We start from the raw sequence: 21,454 nt of genomic DNA on the forward strand, positions 1-21,454 counted from the left end.
TACCGGGCTGAGGGCACGCACCTCAGGGCGAGTGCGGGGAGAAGGAACAGTGCGTACAGGGCTCTGGAGACGCACAGATGGCTTAGTGCGTGGTGCCGGAACTGGAGCCACTGGGCTGGAGACACGCACCATAGGGAGAGTGCGTGGAGGAGGAACAGGGCTCTGGAGACGCACAGGTGGCTTAGTGCGTGGTGCCGGAACTGGTGGTACTGAGCTGGGGCGAGGAGGTAGCGCCGGAAATACCGGACCGTGTAGGCGTACTGGCTCCCTTGAGCACCGAGCCTGCCCAACCTTACCTGGCTGAATGCTCCCCGTCGCCCGACCAGTGCGGGGAGGTGGAATAACCCGCACCGGGCTATGTAGGCGAACCGGGGACACCATGCGTAAGGCTGGTGCCATGTAAGCCGGCCCAAGGAGACGTACTGGTGGCCAGATATGTAGAGCCGGCCTCATGGCACTTGGCTCAATGCTCAATCTAGCCCTACCAGTGCGGGGAGGTGGAATAACCCGCACTGGGCTATGCACCCGTACAGGAGACACCGTGCGCTCTACTGCGTAACACGGCGTCTGCCCGTACTCCCGCTCTCCACGGTTAGCCTGGGAAGTGGGCGCAGGTCTCCTACCTGCCCTCGGCCCACTACCTCTTAGCCCCCCCCAAGAAATTTTAGGGTAGTACTTGCGGGCTTCCAGCCTTGCTTCCGTGCTGCCTCCTCATAACGTCGCCTCTCCGCTTTCGCTGCCTCCAGCTCCGCTTTGGGGCGGCGACACTCCACTGGCTCTGCCCAGGGTCCTTTACCGTCCAGGATCTCTTCCCATGTCCAATCCTCCTTTTCCCACTGCTGCTGTCGTGGCTGTCCGTTAACCCGCTGCTTGATCTGGGTTTGGTGGGTGATTCTGTAACGGCTCTCTTTCGGTGAGTGAGTAGACCAAGGCGCAGCGGGTGATGAATACATAATGACTTTATTTTAAGACGAAGACAGACACGAAATACACTTGACTAAATAAACAAAATAACAAAACGAACTAGACAGACCTAAACTACGAACTTACATGAAACGAAGAACACATGAACAGGAACGACCGAATGAACGAGACGAGACAGTACCGTGTGGTGCAACAAACACAGACACAGCGACAATCACCCACAAACAAACAGTGAGAACAACCTACCTTAATATGACTCTCAATTAGAGGAAAACGCAAAACACCTGCCTCTAATTAAGAGCCATACCAGGCAACCCAAAACCAACATAGAAACAGCAAACAGACTGCCCACCCAAAACTCACGCCCTGACCATCACACACATACAAAACAACAGAAAACAGGTCAGGAACGTGACACCAAAGATAACCCTGCAGGAGCTGCAAAGCTCCACATCAGAGATTGGAGTATCTGTCCATAGGATCACTTTAAGCCGTACACTCCACAGAGCTGGGCTTTACAGAAGAGTGGCCAGAAAAAAAGCCATTGCTTAAAGAAAGAAATAGGCAAACATGTTTGGTGTTCGCCAAAATTCAAGTGGGAGACTCCCCAAACATATGGAAGAAGGTACTCTGGTCAGATGAGACTAAAATTGAGCTTTTTGGCCATCAAGGAAAACACTATGTCTGGCGCAAACCCAACATCTCACATCACTCTGAGAACACCATGTTTTTCATCGGCTGGAAAACTGGTCTGAATTGAAGGAATGATGGATGGCTCTAAATACAGGGAAATTATTGAGGGCAATCTGTTTCAGTCTTCCAGAGATTTGAGACTGGGACGGATGTTCACCTTCCAGCAGGACAATGACCCTAAGCATACTGCTAAAGCAATACTCAAGTGGTTTAAGGGGAAACAGTTAAATGTCTTGGAATGGCCTAGTCAAAGCCCAGACCTCAATCCATTTGAGAATCTGTGGTATGACTTAAAGATTGCTGTACACCAGAGACATCCAAGCTGGAGCAGTTTTGTCTTGAAGAATGGGCAAAAATCCCAGTGGCTAGATGTGCCAAGCTTATAGAGACATACCCCAAGAGACTTGCAGCTGTATTTGCTGCAAAAGGTGGCTCTACAAAGTATTGACTTTGGGGGGGTGAATCGTTATGCACGCTCAAATTTTTTTTTCTTATTGTTTGTTTCACAAGAAAAAATATTTTTCATCTTCAAAGTGGTAGGCATGTTGTGTAAATCAAATTATACAAACCCCCCCCCAAAAAAATCAAGGGGGTGAATACTTTCGCTGTATATATTTATATGTTTTTATGTACAGTACATTGATGTCACAAACATATCATTTGTACAGTTCTTTATATATATATATATTGGTTTTTGTCATATTTGACTGTGTAAAACCCACTGCAACTTTTTTCTCTGAGAGTGAGGCGGATCTACTGTATCTCGTTTTGAAACAATATGTGATTAATTGTCTCTCTGAAATTAAACTATTTAATGATAGTTTCAAACAAATGCCTGTGTCATTTAACAGCCATGATTAGATGGGAACAAAACACACCAATCTCTTTCATAAGTTCTTTAAACAAACAAAAAATGACCAACATTTCTGAAAATGGATATATAGCGTTTTGGAATTCAACTCTTCATATGTAGATACCTCCCTGTAGATGAGGGATATTTTTTCTCCCTCACATAAAACATTGATTGGTATTTCTTTTAGAAACCAGAATCTGTTCCGTTGCCAGCATGTCATCAAACAAATTAACAATAGTGTTTACCTAATGGCTTTGTTGTAGAACATAACCGCTTATTAAAACTGCATCTCATTAGCTGCATTGAGCAGCCATTTTACATAAGATTAATTGCCTTTTTCGATTCTGTCTTGCAAATGTATTCACTGCAACGGCGATGCATATGTTCATTTTACAGGAAGCTTGGAAATTGTTTGGAAATGAGGTTCAGCACCTGAGGCAAAAGAGACCAGTGTGCATGGAATATATTTTTAGACCTTTTAAAATGCCTTTGTTGTGGATTTAATCATTTGTATTATTTTCTAGTTAATTTTACTTTGGGGGGTTTTGTATTCTATTCCCTATTTTATTGTATTGAGAATCAACATCATACATATGGGCAAGACAAAAGTGCAACAAGACAAGAGTGCATGTAGGCTACACTCTATTTGGAGTGTGTAGTGGCTGTGTATATGTACAGTGCCTTCGGAAAGTATTCAGACCCCTTGACTTTTTCTAAAATTGATTAAATCGTTTTTTTCCTCATCAATCTACACACAATATCCCATAATGACATAGCAGAAACAGTTTTAAAAAATAATCTATTTTAGAATAAGGCTGTAACATAACAAAATGAGGAAAAGGTGAAGGCGTCTGAATACTTTCCAAATTCAATGTATGTTTCTGTATAGGACTCACCAGTATGACTTTGATTTCATGTAAGAATATTTTCTGCTTCTTCAGCCTCTTTCCGGACATCAATAATAAAATCAGGAAAGCTTTTACTAGCCTCTGATATTCCACCAGGTTCAGGGATTGTTTGGAGCACTTATTGGAATGGCTATAACAGAAAATAGAAGGAAAAAACCCTCATAAAATAGATAGTGATGGATATTTTTAGATCCTATACTCTAGAATGTATTATACGTGTATATTGCATCATACTTTTGACCAGAGCCCTATGCACTATATAGGGAATAGGCTTCCATTTGTGAGAGACACAACCCAGGTTCACAGCCTGCCTGAGGCTGGAACAAAACAAAAAAGTTGTATTTTATGTGAAGTATAAAAAAAAATTAAAGAGTTGGAAACTGTTTTACCGGAGGCTTGCTGAAATACTTAAAAGGTAAAGGGATTGTCAGCAGCAGAGACTGACAGTGTTATATATACCAACATATTAACATTTCTTACAGAGAATAGTTGCATATCATACATTTACCATTTGAAAATAAAGAAAACGGCACCCTTAATTAGAGTATGTGGTTGTATTTTCATGCGCAACGACATTACATGTCATTAATTACATACGTACTAACTGAAAACATGTACCACTTGAAAGTAAAACCACACCCTTGGCTACTGTATGTCGTCACGTTTTTTGCATTTGTTTATTTTTAGTCTCTTGTGACTGGGTCATATTTTCATGTGCAATGGCATGACATATCATTACATTCTCTGATTATTGGTGACATGTGGCGTCACCAAACATTGAATCAATTCTCTATGGGGTGAGAAAGGGAATCAGACATGGAAAATTAGCCAATGTCATCTGAGTAGAAATGTAGTTAGTCTTTGCTCTGAGCATAAATGTCAATGTAAATCACTCTTTAATTCAAGTGTAATTGCTTGACATGCCGGTTAGTGCCTCATTTGATTTTGTCTGATTATAAGACTAAACATCCATTACTGATTGGATTTTTCTTTTCATAAACCATCTCATGAAATTAACATCATACTTATTTTTTGGTGGTATATCAGTTACACTTGAGTCATTTATATATTTGCAGACCTTTTTATCCGGAGTGACTTTCAATATCAAAGAAAGAAGAAATATACTAGTCAATATTTAGCATGTTTTTGACAAGTAAGTCAAGTGACTCATGATGGCGACTAATGTCTGGGAGATGACTCAGACTATACTAAACACAGGAGTGTTAGAACGGCACTACCTGCATTGTTGTGTGAGTAAGACTGGAGACATTATATCTGAAAATAGCCAATTAATGAACACAACACATCTCATAGTACACAGGGAGCCAGGCAGACAGAGACACCAGACAGACACAAACAAGCATGTGTAAGTGTTGAAACATCCTCATTAGCTTGTTGTCGTTGTTAGGAACTTGACATTATTCATGGAAGCAGCGTTTGCATATATATACAGTGCCTTCGGGAAGTATTCAGACCCCTTGACTTGTTCCACATTTTGTTACGTTACAGCCTTAATCTAAAATGGATTACATTTTTTTTTAAATCCTCAGCAATCTACACACAATACCCCATAATGACAAAGTAAAAACAGGTTTTTAGAAATGTTTGCAAATGTATAAAATTTAAACGGAAATGCCTGATTTACATACAGTGGGGAGAACAAGTATTTGATACACTGCCGATTTTGCAGGTTTTCCTACTTACAAAGCATGTAGAGGTCTGTAATTTCTATCATAGGTACACTTCAACTGTGAGAGACGGAATCTAAAACAAAAATCCAGAAAATCACATTGTATGATTTTTAAGTAATTAATTTGCATTTTATTGCATGACATAAGTATTTGATACATCAGAAAAGCAGAACTTAATATTTGGTACAGAAACCTTTGTTTGCAATTACAGAGATCATACTTTTCCTGTAGTTCTTGACCAGGTTTGCACACACTGCAGCAGGGATTTTGGCCCACTCCTCCATACAGACCTTCTCCAGATCCTTCAGGTTTCGGGGCTGTCACTGGGCAATACGGACTTTCAGCTCCCTCCAAAGATTTTCTATTGGGGTCAGGTCTGGAGACTGGCTAGGCCACTCCAGGACCTTGAGATGCTTCTTACGGAGTCACTCCTTAGTTGCCCTGGCTGTGTCTTTCAGGTCGTTGTCATGCTGGAAGACCCAGCCACGACCCATCTTCAATGCTCTTACTGAGGGAAGGAGGTTGTTGGCCAAGATCTCGTGATACATGGCCCCATCCATCCTCCCCTCAATACGGTGCAGTCATCCTGTCCCCTTTGCAGAAAAGCATCCCCAAAAAATGATGTTTCCACCTCCATGCTTCACGGTTGGGATGGTGTCCTTGGGGTTGTACTCATCCTTCTTCTTCCTCCAAACATGGCGAGTGGAGTTTAGACCAAAAAGCTCTATTTTTGTCTCATCAGACCACATGACCTTCTCCCATCCCTCCTCTGGATCATCCAGATGGTCATTGGCAAACTTCAGATGGGCCTGGACATGCGCTGGCTTGAGCAGGGGGACCTTGCATGCGCTGCAGGATTTTAATCCATGACGGCGTAGTGTGTTACTAATGGTTTTCTTTGAGACTGTGGTCCCAGCTCTCTTCAGGTCATTGACCAGGTCCTGCCGTGTAGTTCTGGGCTGATCCCTCACCTTCCTCATGATCATTGATGCCCCACGAGGTGATATCTTGCATGGAGCCCCAGTCCGAGGGTGATTGACCGTCATCTTGAACTTCTTCCATTTTCTAATAATTGCGCCAACAGTTGTTGCCTTCTCACCAAGCTGCTTGCCTATTGTCCTGTAGCTCATCCCAGCCTTGTGCAGGTCTACAATTTGATCCCTGATGTCCTTACACAGCTCTCTGGTCTTGGCCATTGTGGAGAGGTTGGAGTCTGTTTGATTGAGCGTGTGGACAGGTGTCTTTTATACAGGTAACGAGTTCAAACAGGTGCAGTTAATACAGGTAATGAGTGGAGAACAGGAGTGCTTCTTAAAGAAAACCTAACAGGTCTGTGAGAGCCGGAATTCTTACTGGTTGGTAGGTGATCAAATACTTATGTCATGCAATAAAATGCAAATTAATTACTTAAAAATCATACAATGTAATTTTCTGGATTTTTGTTTTAGATTCTGTCTCTCACAGTTGAAGTGTACCTATGATATAAATTACAGACCTCTACACGCTTTGTAAGTAGGAAAACCTGCAAAATCGGCAGTGTATCAAATACTTGTTCTCCCCACTGTAAGTATTCAGACCATTTTCAATGAGACTCGAAATTGAGCTCAGGTGCATCCTGTTTCCATTGATCATCCTTGATGTATCTACAACTTGATTGGAGTCCGCCTGTGGTAAATGCAATTGATTGGACATGATTTTGAAAGGCACACAACTGTCTATATAAGGTCCCACAGTTCAGACAGAGGCTGGACATGAACCCGATCTAACATCTCTGGAGAGACCTGAAAATAGCTGTGCTGTGACGCTCCCCATACAACCTTACAAAGCTTGAGAAGATCTGCAAACGGTTCTTCAACAAAGTACTGAGTAAAGGGTCTGAATACTTGAAAAAAACCTTGAAAAAAACATCACATTTACATATTTTTTATAAATTTGCAAACATTTCTAAAAACGTGTTGCTTTTTCATTATGGGGTATTGTAACGGTTGTCGTCTGGAGGAGAAGAAGAGGACCAAGGTGCAGCGTGGTAATTGTTCATCTTGTTTAATGAAGGTGAACACTAAAAATACAAAAAGAACAAATGTGAAAAACCGAAACAGTACTGTCTTGTGCAGACACACAAAGACAGAAAATATGGTTCCCAATCAGAGACAATGACTAACACCTGCCTCTGATTGAGAACCATATCAGGCCAAACACAGAAATAGAAAAACATAGATAAACCAACATAGACTGCACACCCCAACTCACACCCTGACCATACTAAATAAAGACAAAAACAAAGGAAATAAAGGTCAGAACGTGACAGGTATTGTGTGTAGATTGAGGATTTAAAAAAATCTATTTTAGAATAAGGTTGTAATGTAACAAAATGTGGAAGTGGAGGGGTCTGAATACTTTCTGAATGGACTGTATATATACATTGAACAAAAATATAAAAATGTAAATGCAACATGTAACAATTTCAAAGATTTTAATGAGTTACAGTTCATATAAGTCAATCAGTCAATTTAAATACATTCGTTAGGGCCCTAATCTATGGATTTCACATGACTGGGAATACAGATATGCAAAGGTAGGGGCGAGGGTCAGAAAACCAGTCAGTATCTGGTGTGACCACCATTTTCCTCATGCAGCGCGACACATCTCCTTCGCATAGAGTTGATCAAGCTGTTGATTGTGGCCTGTGGAATGTTGTCCCACTCCTCTTCAATTGTTGTTTGAAGTTGCTGGATATTGGTGGGAACTGCATCACGCTGTCGTACACGTTGATCCAGAGCATCCCAAACATGCTCAATGGGTGGCATGTCTGGTGAGTATGCAGGCCATGGAAGAACTAGGACATTTTCAGCTGCCAGGAGTTGTGTACAGATCCTTGCGTTGTGGGACCATGCATTATCATGCTGAAAGATGAGGTGATGGAGGTGGATGAATGGCACGACAATGGGCCTCAGGATCTCGCCTCAGGAAATTAACGTTACATTCTCTGGCAACAGCTTTGGTGGACATTCCTGCAGTCAGCATGGCAATTGCAGGCTCCCTCAACATTTAAGACATCGGTGGCATTGTTCAACAAAACTGAAATTGTTATAGTGGCCTTTGTCCCTAGCACAAGGGGCACCTGTGTAATGATCATGCTGTTTAATCAGCTTCCACACCTGTCAGGTGGATGGATTGTCTTGGCAAACTCAGTGGATTCTTTGGGGTATGTAAACGTTCTTCAATTGGTGTCAAGGGACCTAATGTGTGCCAGGAAAACATTCCCCACACCATTACACCACCGCCACCAGCCTTTACCGTTGACCCCAGGCAGGATAGGGCCATGGAATCATGCTGCTTATGCCAAATCCTGACTCTGCCATCAGCATGTCACAACAGGATCCGGGATTCGTTGGACCAGGCAATTTTTTTCCACTCCTCAATTGTCCAGTTATGGTGGTCTCGTGTCCAATGGAGTCGCTTATTCTTGTTTTTAGCTAATAGGAGTGGAACCTGGCATGGTCGCTTGTTGCAATAGCCCATCGGTGACAATGACAGACTTGTTCTGCACACAACTCTTGTACTCAGCCTGATAGCTTGCACGATTCCTGCCATTGTCCTTCAACCTCTCTCATCAACGCCCACAGGACTGCCACTGACTCGCAAAGTTGCTTAGGTCACTAATTTTGCCCTTTCTAACATTCAATCAAACAGTAACTGAATCCCATGATGCCTGTGTCCCTGCTTTATATAGGAAGCCATGACCACGTGACTCACTGTCAGTAGGACTTCCATGAACGGGGTGGTGTACCTAATAAACTGGCAATTGAGTGTATATATACACTATCAGTCAAAATTTTGGACACACCTACTCATTCAGGATATTTCTATATTTTTTGCATTTTCTACATTGTACAATAATAGTGAAGACATCAAAACTATAAAATAACACATATGGAATCATGTAGTAACCAAAAAATTGTTAAACAGATCAAAATATATTTAGTATGAGATTCTTCAAAGTAGCCACCCTTTGCCTTGATGACAGATTTGCACACTCTTGGCATTCACTCAACCAGATTCATGAAGTAGTCACCTGAAATACATTTCAATTAACAGGTGTGCCTGTGGAATTTATTTCCTTAATGCGTTTGAGCCTTCTTTAGACTAATTGAGTATCTGGAGCATCAGCATTTGTGGGTTCGATTACAGGCTTAAAATGGCCAGAAACAAAGAACTTTCTTCTGAAACTCGTCAGTCTATTCTTGTTCGGGAAAAATGAAGGCTAGTCCATGCGAGACATTACCAAAAAACTGAAGATCTCGTTCAACACTGTGTACTATCGTCACAGAACAGCGCAAACTGGCTCTAAAGAGAGAGAGAGAGAGGCTCAATTACAATAGTGTTGGATTGCCTGGTCAGGGATAATGGCGATAAATGACTTTTAGTGATCCAGCCTCATCAATTATTAATGCTGAAGGAAGACTGGGTGGATGTAGGTTTATAGGATAGGATACTCTCCATAAGTCAGTCTAGCTATGGAAGAGATGTACAGTATACTGTCTTTCTGAGACGGCTGTCAGATGATACTGCTGTTTAGGATGCTTTAGTCCACTAGGAAGAATGGACATTTTTCACGAAGGTAGGCTACTGTATTTACTTTCTTATGTCTACAGTAGTTGTGTAAAGTCGTTTGATATCATGGTTTGTCAGAACATTTTTACAGAAAGAACTGTATTATACTGTATCTTCATTTGTGTTGCATCTACTTATGTAAAGTTTGATATTATGGCTTGTGAGGACTCAATAGTTTGATGCTTGGGATTTATGTTTAGTGAGGTGTTTTAGGGTTGTGCTAGTAAAACATAACATTTATGTTTTTTGCATTATGTACACAAATGAAAATATACCGTTTAATGGAATGGCAGTTTAACTTTAGTCCGTCCCCTCGCCCCGACCCGCACGCGAACCAGGTACCCTCTGCACACAGACAACAGTCACCCACGAAGCATCGTTACCCATCGCTCCACAAAAGCCGCGGCCCTTGCAGAGCAAGGGGAACCACTACTTCAAGGTCTCAAAGCGAGTGACGTCACCGATTGAAACGCTATTAGCGCGCACCACCGCTAACTAGCTAGCCATTTCACATCGGTTACACTCACCCCCCTTTCGACCTCCTCCTTTTCCGCAGCAACCAGTGATCCGGGTCAACAGCATCAATGTAACAGTTTAACTTTACGTCCGTCCCCTCGCCCCGACCCGGGCGCAAACCAGGGACCCTCTGCACACATCAACAACAGTCACCCACGAAGCATCGTTACCCATCGCTCCACAAAAGCCGCGGCCCTTGCAGAGCAAGGCGAACCACTACTTCAAGGTCTCAGAGCAAGTGACGTCACCGATTGAAAGGCTATTAGCGCGCACCACTGCTAACTAGCTAGCCATTTCACATCCGTTACACACAGTTATTCAGTATCTATCTGCTCCTCACTTGTACAGTCCTGTCAATTTGTTACAGTACTTTTCCTTCATGTACTAAACCCAATGAAATGAACACTATTCATCTCTGTGGTTGTCTACTTTCCTCATCCCAGAGGCTCGTTTCCTAAGAGCACTTTTTCTCTGTGTGTGTTCTGTTCTCTCTTCTCAGACTGGTGGGAAACTGGGCCATCTTATTGTCTCTCTCTGGTCTCTCATTTCAACACCACGGAGAGACGGAGCCCTTTGAATAGCCTGCCAGTGCCCTGTCCTCCCTGCACTCAATGTGTGAGGAGGAGATAACATGAGAATGCACTATCTTCCACAGGACCCTTGCCCCTTCAGCCATTTTCTCATTTCACAGATTTGACCAGGAGGTGAAGTTGGCTTTTTAAGAGCTTTCAAGGCAAGTCCCCTGTCTACCTCCCGACTCCCTTCTCCCAAACTGACGAAGAGAGAGAGAGAATTCTCTCTTTTTTTCTATCATCTCCTCATGGCTTTTTTCTCTCGCCCAGAGCAGAAAGATAGAGTGGGCTTGCTGACAGTTGTCTGAGGAGAGGAGAGAATGCACATGGGGCCTCTCGTTCTGGTTTATTGCTCCAGGGTAGCCGCGGCATATGTTGATGACATGTGATGTCATACACAAAGGGCAAGGTGGGAGAATCAGTGTGCAGCAGCAGGGTTGCTCAACATGCTGGTTAGCCATGGGCTGAATGTACTGTAACCCACCAACGGCGATGAATTAACAGAGTATTTTGACACTAGATAATTACTTCAGAATATGTTAATTTAACCATGTGGTACTCTAATGCTACAGCATAATTTGTGTCACAGTCTGTTTCTAACAGTATCAAATTGTTCTGACGCCAAAGATAGTGTTGTAACAGACACAGTGTGTGTGCATGTGTGTGAGTCCATTTGTGCGTGTGTATGTCTGTGTGTCTAGTACAACATGTCCGGTGTGTTATCTAGTGGAAATGAGCCAGACAAATCGCGGCCCTCCATCTCCAGCTCTCTCCAGTGGGCCTCTGGTCGAGAGCTAATCTGGGTCAGAATGCTAACTGCTGAGAATGGCCTGGGAGAGGCTCACTCACACATGAATCATTTCTCACGCCTCCTGTCTTCATTATGCTCGCCACTGATGGAACCGCAAAGCCTTTCATGTTTCTCTCTGACCCTAAAGGTAAATATCGAGATAACATTCTGGAAGCAGCCTGGCTCCCAATTCATAGTAGCATTCGTCGCCCATCGCCCTCATCACAGAGACACTTTTGGTGTTGCTCATTTGTTTGATCAGACCCTGCCCATACAGTGTAACTCATATCCACTTTCAACTGGCCACTGTGATGTGACACATGTATGTAGACAGATCACTGTTCTCTCTCTCATCATAGTTATCTCTTTAATTGATATCAATGCGGTCAAAATGAGAAAGGTAATCTCCCTTTCAAATCCAACATCACAGTGATACGGCCAGTTAATTATCAGTTGTTCAGTTGTCCAGGCTTGGCATGCCTCCATTTGGTGGCCTTGAAAATATATGATACAACCTTGAGCTCTGTCCCCAGCCAAATAGAAAGAAATGTAAAGAAAATAAATAAAAAAATACAGACCAATCCAATGTTGAACAACCCTCCTTACGATCACATTTCAATCATGGCTAGCACCGAGCTATCAGGAGCGCTTGTACTGCAGCCAGAGGACTGCCATTTGTTCCTAGTGTTTGACGCCTGATTGCTCTGAAGCTAGCATCAATGAGCTCTGAAGCTAGCATCAATGAGCGACACATGTTCAATATTTTATGAGGAACCTATTCTAGAAGCTAGAACACCTGTGTCACCTGCCCTGGTCCTTGCATGAAATAGCCACGGTGGTAATGAATGGAAATGCATTTTAGGGCTTTGTACGTGGATCCAAATTACGCTGGACTTAGATTAAACAAAGTGTCCTTCCTTAGGAATCCTAAAAAAATAGGCAGCAGCACTGTTGAGTTGGAAGCATCCAAAACACTATGGACTTCTGGCAGACGTGGGGATGCTTAGTGATATGCAGGAGGCAGCGGTTTAAGGATGTTTGTTACTTCCTGTTCCAAGGGGTTGCTGCACACCACCAGGCCATTATGGGAGAACACCTGGAGCTGCACCACCGCCTCATTGGCTCCCATGAGGCGGTGGTGGCGGCAAGGGCCAGCTTGGACAGCGAGTCAGGGGGGAAAACACACACACAAACAGTGTGTCCAGGGGGAAACACACTCAGGCTGCTGACAGCGGTGATAGACCTGGAGCAGGAGGGGAGTGTGTGTGCATATCTATTTAAACCTTGGCACCGCTGTCCAACCTCTGGAGCTCCACACAGCCAGCCAGCCTGTTACCGGCTACCGGTAGAACACAGCGTCTGGGCCCGGTGACGATGACCAGATCTGACAAGGTGTTGGCAGCTAAGTGAGCACACAGCCATGTGCAGACGGACTGAGCAGCAAACAAGAGGGGTACAGAATCATTGGAGCTCTACCTGTAGTTTTAGTATAAGTTAGAATACGAGTTAGTGGAATACGAGTTAGTGGAACAGGAGTTGTGTCCTCTCAGGGTAGGGAACATGATTGACAATGTTACAGCCTTGACAATTGTAGCCTTGTTGGGGTGTATGGGAACTTTTATGGATTGCATGATGAAATTGCTTTAAACTTTTTCATTTACCGCTCCAAAGAGTGATAAGGCACCAATAGTAATCCCCTTCAGTATGCTGCCTATGTTGATAATTCAGCATCTTTACAAAAGAGGTCTATATCTGACAGTCCATTAAGTCTTTGTAGATGATAGATTCTCATTGTGTGACAAATTACATAAGAATGCAGTAATTGGTAAACTGTTTTACCAATTTTAAATCGTTTAAAAATAATAATAAATCGCTTCATAATGAATGGAGTTATTATTCCTCGCTACATTACAATTTTGTTATCAACAGCAGCCTCCGGTGTTTCCCTCTTGAAGGAAAGTGGCTGAAGGCCTGACACAAAGCAACTGCTGAATCCCTGCAAATCTGCAGGCTTAATTGATTATTTGTGCAGAGCTGTACGTCTGTGCAGGATACCCAGGGGAAATAATGTCATACAGATAACAAGATCAAATGTGGGGGAACTGCTTTATGCTGCCCATTTTATTAAAATGCATGTTCCCCTTTCTCATTCACAATGAGTTTTCCATTCAGATTTTCCCATTACACGAGGCGCGCCTCATTTTTTAAATGAAGTGTCGCTAAATTGGAGAGTTTAAAGTGATTTAGACCCGAAAGAAAAGTGTTTGTTAAGGGTTTATTTTTTACTTATGAACAACACATCGAGAGACTCCAAGGTTGTTTCCACACTCCCAGAGGACAACATTTCATTTTCAAATATTCACTTCGTTATTCCATCTTCCTCAGTTCCCTGCTGCCGGTGTCCTGTCTACTAAAGGGATTAATGAATTATGTTGATAGTACTGTACACAAACACTTTGAAAAGGTCGCTATTCTTGATTATTTTATTGCCAGAACTTGTCAAATGCAGGTTTCAGAGATATTTCACTTTTGCTTTGACAGCTTACCCATTCTGTGTAGTGGTGTCTTGAATATATAAATGTATTCCAGTGGGGTAAGTTCAGAGGAGTGGAGCCTTGTGGAATGCACATTTGTATCACTTCCATAAGTGATGGGTACAGTAGCAGTCTTTCATAGGTAGCTATTAAACAATTTCCAACTGATTTGAGTGACCACTATAGGGTGGCAGTGGTGCGGTTTCTTTGGTTCAATTTCCACAGTGGGTCTTTAACAGCACCCACTGAAGAAGTCTGATGTGTCCTGCTGCAATGTTACAGCAGGGAGATAGGAGGACTGACGGAGTGACTGACTGCCAGTAGCCCATTAAAACACACTTACCCCTACTATCTACACAATTCATTAATTCCTTTAGTAATAAGTAGGCAATAATGTCAAAGTGTGTTATTTTTTTCGAAAAATAAAACACAAATATATATATATATATTGATTAGATAAGTATTCAACCCCCTGAGGTTAGAATCACCTTTGGCAGTGATTACAGCTGCGAGTCTTTCTGGGTAAGTCTTTCCACACCTGGATTGTGCACCATTTGCCCAATTTTCTTTTCAAAATTCTTCAAGCTCTGTTGTTGATCATTGCTAGAAAGTCTTGCCATAGATTTTCAAGCAGATTTAAGTTTAACTGTAACTTGGCTACATTCACTTGGTAAGGAACTCCAGTGTAGATTTGGTCTCATCCTTAATATTAGGGATAGGTGTTCCGCTAGCCAACAGCCAGTGAAATTGCAGAGCGCCAAATTCAAACAGAAATCTCATAATAAAAATTCCTAAAACATACAAGTGTTATACATCGGCTTAAAGATAAACTTCTTGTTAATCCAACCACAGTGTCAGATTTCAAAAAGACTTTACGGCGAAAGCATACCATGCGATTATCTGAGGACAGCGCCCAGTACACAAAACATTACAAACAGTAATGTAGAGGAGTAACAAAAGTCAGAAATAGCGATAGAATTAATCACTTACCTTTGATGATCTTCATATGGTTGCACTCACAAGACTCCCAGTTACCCAATAATCTTTTGTTTTGTTCGATAAAGTCCCTCATTATATCCAAAAACCTCAGTTTTGTTCAGTAATCCACTGTCTCAAACAACATCCGGTGAAATTGCAGAGCGTGAAACTCAACAAAACAGAAATTCTCATAATAATCCTATGCTATCTTGCTACCGATAGCCAGCTACCCGGCCAGCTGTCTGGATCGCCGTGACCCCAACCAACCTCTACTCACTGGACCCTTATGATCACTCGATTAAGCATGCCTCTCCTTAATGTAAATATGCCTTGTCCACTGCTGTTCTGGTTAGTGTTTATTGGCTTATTTCACTGTAGAGCCTCTAGCCCTGCTCACTATACCATATCCAACCTTTCAGTTCCACCACCCACATATGCGATGACATCACCTGGTTTCAATTATGTTTCTAGAGACAATATCTCTCTCATCATCACTCAATACCTAGGTTTACCTCCACTGTATTCACATCCTACCATACCTTTGTCTGTACATTATTCCTTGAAGCTATTTTATCGCGCCCAGAAACTTCCTTTTACTCTCTGTTCTAGACGTTCTAGACGACCAATTCTCATAGCTTTTAGCCGTACCCTTATCCTACTCCTCCTCTGTTCCTCTGGTGATGTAGAGGTGAATCCAGGCCCTGCAGTACCTAGCTCTAATCCTATTCCCCAGGCGCTCTCTTTTGATGACTTCTGTAACCGTAATAGCCTTGGTTTCATGCATGTTAACATTAGAAGCCTCCTCCCTAAGTTTGTTTTGTTCACTGCTTTAGCACACTCTGCCAACCCGGATGTTTTAGCAGTGTCTGAATCCTGGCTTAGGAAGACCACCAAAAATTCTGACATTTTCATCCCTAACTACAAGGGGGTGGTGTTGCAATCTACTGCAAGGATTGCCTGCAGAGTTCTGTTTTACTATCCAGGTCTGTTCCCAAACAATTTGAACTTCTACTTTTAAAAATCCACTTCTCTAAAAACAAGTCTCTCACCGTTGCCGCCTGCTATAGACCACCCTCTTCCCCCAGCTGTGCTCTGGACACCATATGTGAACTGATTGCCCCCCATCTATCTTCAGAGCTCGTGCTGCTAGGCGACCTAAATTGGAACATGCTTAACACCCCAGCCATCCTACAATCTAAGCTTGATGCCCTCAATCTCACACAAATTATCAATGAACCTACCAGGTACCACTCCAATTCCGTAAACACGGGTACCCTCATAGATATCATCCTAACCAACTTGCCCTCCAAATACACCTCTGCTGTTTTCAACCAAGATCTCAGCGATCACTGCCTCATTGCCTGCATCCGTAATGGGTCAGCGGTCAAACGACCTCCACTCATCACTGTCAAACGCTCCCTGAAACACTTCAGCGAGCAGGCCTTTCTAATCGACCTGGCCGAGGTATCCTGGAAGGATATTGATCTCATCCCGTCAGTAGAGGATGCCTGGATATTTTTTTTAAATGCCTTCCTCACCATCTTGAATAAGCATGCCCCATTCAAGAAATTTAGAACCAGGAACAGATATAGCCCTTGGTTCTCTCCTGACCTGACTGCCCTTAACCAACAGAAAAACATCCTATGGCGTTCTGCATTAGCATCGAACAGCCCCCGTGATATGCAACTTTTCAGGGAAGCTAGAAACCAATATACACAGGCAGTTAGAAAAGCCAAGGCTAGCTTTTTCAAGCAGAAATTTGCTTCCTGCAACACAAACTCAAAGAAGTTCTGGGACACTGTAAAGTCCATGGAGAATAACAACACCTCCTCCCAGCTTCCAACTGCACTGAAGATAGGAAACACTGTCACCACCGACAAATCCACTATAATTGAGAATTTCAATAAGCATTTTTCTACGGCTGGCCATGCTTTCCACCTGGCTACCCCTACCCCGGTCAACAGCACTGCCCTCCCCTCAGCTACTCGCCCAAGCCTTCCCCATTTCTCTTTCTCCCAAATACAGTCAGCTGATGTTCTGAAAGAGCTGCAAAATCTGGACCCTAACAAATCAGCCGGGCTAGATAATCTGGACCCTTTCTTTCTAAAACTATCTGCTGAAATTGTTGCAACCCCTATTACTAGCCTGTTCAACCTCTCTTTCGTGTCGTCTGAGATTCCCAAAGATTGGAAAGCAGCTGCGGTCATCCCCCTCTTCAAAGGGGGGGACACTCTTGACCCAAACAGCTACAGACCTATATCTATCCTACCCTGCCTTTCTAAGGTCTTCGAAAGCCAAGTCAACAAACAGATTACCGACCATTTCGAATCCCACCCTACCTTCTCCGCTATGCAATCTGGTTTCAGAGCTGGTCATGGGTGCACCTCAGCCACGCTCAAGGTCATAAACGATATCTTAACCGCCATCGATAGGAAACAATACTGTGCAGCCGTATTCATTGACCTGGCCAAGGCTTTTGACTCTGTCAATCACCACATCCTCATCGGCAGACTCGACAGCCTTGGTTTCTCTAATGATTGCCTCGCCTGGTTCACCAACTACTTCTCTGATCGAGTTCAGTGTGTCAAATCGGAGGGTCTGTTGTCCGGGCCTCTGGCAGTCTCTATGGGGGTGCCACAGGGTTCAATTCTTGGACCGACTCTCTTCTCTGTATACATCAATGATGTCGCTCTTGCTGCTGGTCTCTGATCCACCTCTACGCAGACGATACTATTCTGTATACTTCTGGCCCTTCTTTTGACACTGTGTTAACAACCCTCCAGGCGAGCTTCAATGCCATACAACTCTCCTTCCGTGGCCTCCAATTGCTCTTAAATACAAGTAAAACTAAATGCATGCTCTTCAACCGATCGCTGCCTGCACCTGCCCGCCTGTCCAACATCACTACTCTGGACGGCTCTGACTTAGAATATGTGGACAACTACAAATACCTAGGTGTCTGGTTAGACTGTAAACTCTCCTTCCAGACTCACATCAAACATCTCCAATCCAAAGTTAAATCTAGAATTGGCTTCCTATTCCGCAACAAAGCATCCTTCACTCATGCTGCCAAACATACCCTTGTAAAACTGACCATCCTACCAATCCTCGACTTTGGTGATGTCATTTACAAAATAGCCTCCAAAACCCTACTCAATAAATTGGATGCAGTCTATCACAGTGCCATCCGTTTTGTCACCAAAGCCCCATATACTACCCACCACTGCGACCTGTACGCTCTCGTTGGCTGGCCCTCGCTTCATACTCGTCGCCAAACCCACTGGTTCCAGGTCATCTACAAGACCCTGCTAGGTAAAGTCCCCCCTTATCTCAGCTCGCTGGTCACCATAGCAGCACCTACCTGTAGCACGCGCTCCATCTCTCTGGTCACCCCCAAAACCAATTCTTCCTTTGGCCGCCTCTCCTTCCAGTTCTCTGCTGCCAATGACTGGAACGAACTACAAAAATGTTCATTGACTACAGCTCAGCGTTCAACACCTTAGTGCCCTCCAAACTCATCACTAAGCTAAGGACTCTGAGTCTGAACACCTCCCTCTGCAACTAGATCCTGGACTTTCTGACCCCAGGTGGTGAGGGTAGGCAACAACACATCCACCCCGCTGACCTTCAACATGGGGGCCCCTCAGTGATATGTGCTTAGTCTCTTCCTGTACTCCCTTTTCACCCACAACTGCGTGGCTGCACACAACGTCAGCAAGACAAAGGATCTGATCGTGGACTACAGGAAACAGGGTCGAACCCGCCGCCATTCATATCGACGCGGCTGTAGTGGAGCTGGTCGAGAGCATCAAGTTCCTTGGTGTCCACATTACAAAGGATCTGTCATGGTCCACACACACCAACACAGTTGTGAAGAAGGCACGACAACACCCCTCAGGAGGCTGAAAATATTTGTCATGGGCCCTCAGATCCTCAAACATTTCTACAGCTGCACCATTGAGACCATCTTGACTGGCTGCATCACCGCTTGGTATGGCAACTGCTTGGTATCTGATCACAAGGCGCTACAGAGGGTAGTGCGTACAACCCAGTACATAACTGGGGCTGAGCTCCCAGCCATCCAGGACCAGTATACCAGGTGGTGTCAGAGGAAAGACATTAAACCTGTCAAAGACTGCAGCCACTCAAGTCATAGACTGTTCTCTCTGCTACCGCATAGCAAGTGATACCGATACACGAAGTCTAGAACCAACAGGACCATGAACAGCTTCTACCCCAAGCCATAAGACTGCTAGATTGTTAGTTAATTAAATAGTTAACCAAATAGCTACTCGGACTATCTGCATTGACCCTTTTTGCACAAACTTTTTTAAATCGTCACAAGCTGCTGCTACTGTTTAATATTTGTCACTTTATTCCTAGTTATATATACCCCAATTATCTCGTACCTCTGCACATCGACTCAGTACTGGTATATAAGTTAACATTACTCATTGTGTAGTTATTATTACGTGTTTTACTTTTGGGAAGGGCCCATGAGTAAGCATTTCCCTGTTAGTCTACACCTGTTGTTTTAGGAAGCATGTGACAAATAACATTTTATTTCATTTAATGGGTTCATTGTAGTTAATTACCACATTTCTGCGCTGAACCTAGTTGAATATTTGCTTAATGAAAACTGCAACTCCTTTCAGCCAAGCGTCCCACATAGTTATTGACTTGATTTCTCTCTAGAGAAACAGCGTGTTGGGATCAGAAAAAAAACGACATCGGTCGTTTGTTTAATAAGTTGTTTAATAACTCCCAAAAATTCAAATAAAATCTGTTAATTACTCATCACTAAAGCACAGTGATAACACATGAATCTGTTGTATACATAAACAACATATCTGACATTGTATTCCCATTTGAACTTTTCTGTGCTTTTAAAAAGGTTGAAAGCGCAGTGATAGATATTAGGGTGGCAAAAATGTGACCGTTTTTTCATTGGAATTTGGTTTGTTAGATGGTTGAAAGCATATTGATAACACATTGGAAATTCAACTCACATTTGGCTGTCTTTTTCAGTGTGTGAATATACAGTAGGTTGTAATGTCATTGATCAAAGTTTCAACCAAACATTACCCAATCATCCATGTTGAAATGCCGTGGTGTGCCCAGTGGGAAGCACTCATAAGTACTGCACTATATAGGGAATAGGAGGCAGTTAAACAGCCAGTACTGACCCAACCTGGATTATCAGGATACCAACTACAGCACTCATGTGTGAGAGAGAATACTTTACCACCTAGAAGCAGAGAAAATAAAATTGCCCAGTTGTGTAATTGTAGTATTCTGTCCACCGTGGTCCAGGGAACACATATATTTTTCTCTCCCCATTGTAATTTGCTTACTTTCCCTTAATAACATAGTTTTACAAAAATAAGACTGAAAGAGGCTTCACAATGTTTGCCAGTGTCACATTTAGCTGTAGTTGACTATTTAATAAAACATTTTACCCCCTTTTTCGATCTTGTCTCATCACTGCAACTCCCCAACGGGCTCGGGAGGGACAGGCAAAGGTCGGGTCATGCGTTCTCCGAAACATGACCCCCAAACCGCGCTTCTTAACACCCACCCGCTTAACCTGGAAGCCAGCTGCACTGTGTCAGAGAAAACAACGTTGACCGAAGTCAGCCTGCAGACTCCCGGCCCGGCCACAAGGAGTCGCTAGAGCGTCATGAGCGAAGTAAAGCCCCCCCCCCTGGCCAAACCCTCCTCTAACCCGGACGACGCTGGGCCAATTATGCGCTGCCCCTATAGGACTCCCGGTCAGTACCTTAGACCACTGCGCCACTCGGGAGGCCCCCGTGGCTGTTGGCTTTTGATAGGAAGAGATGAGATTATAAAGGAGCTGTGTTGTTGTGTGGAGTCCACTGTGCTGCAGAGTTGTGGAAGTCTCAGTCAGCACTGCAGCTTTTCGGCTTATGTCAGTCATCTACACTACAGAGGTACCTGTATTGAGAGATAGGGAGGGAGGGAGGGATTTGAAAGTGACAAGCTTAAAGTGTAGTTCAAGAGAGCTACTTGTTTGGCTCAAGATTATATTTTTTATATTAATCGAACTCTTGGCTACTAACTAATTGATTAGTTAGTAATTAGTTAACTAACTGGATGGCAGGTAGTCTAGCGGTTAAGAGTGTTGGGCCAGCAACCAAAAGTTCTCAACCGAGAGTTTCACCAAGCTAGGGGAAAAATCTGTTGATGTGCCCCTGAGCAAGGTACTTTACCCTAGTTGCTTTGGATAAGAGCATCTGGTAAATGAATCATTTACTGTTGGCAGGTGTTTCTTGAGGCTACCTTCATAATTCATATGACGCGGATGAAGGTCCCATTAAGTTCCTATTATTTGTTCAATACCTTTCCTATTTTCTATTTCCC

General features: G+C 43.4%; 1 protein-coding gene across 1 annotated transcript in view; it reads left to right on the forward strand.

Annotated features, from left to right (window-relative positions):
• The window catches only part of LOC139540310 (alpha-1,3-mannosyl-glycoprotein 4-beta-N-acetylglucosaminyltransferase C-like), a 221,643-nt gene that overhangs the window by 191,501 nt on the left and 8,688 nt on the right, over positions 1–21,454 (forward strand). The window lies entirely within an intron of this gene.

The sequence above is a fragment of the Salvelinus alpinus genome, chromosome 15, assembly GCF_045679555.1.
Source record: "Salvelinus alpinus chromosome 15, SLU_Salpinus.1, whole genome shotgun sequence".
NCBI classification, from domain to species: Eukaryota; Metazoa; Chordata; class Actinopteri; order Salmoniformes; family Salmonidae; genus Salvelinus; species Salvelinus alpinus.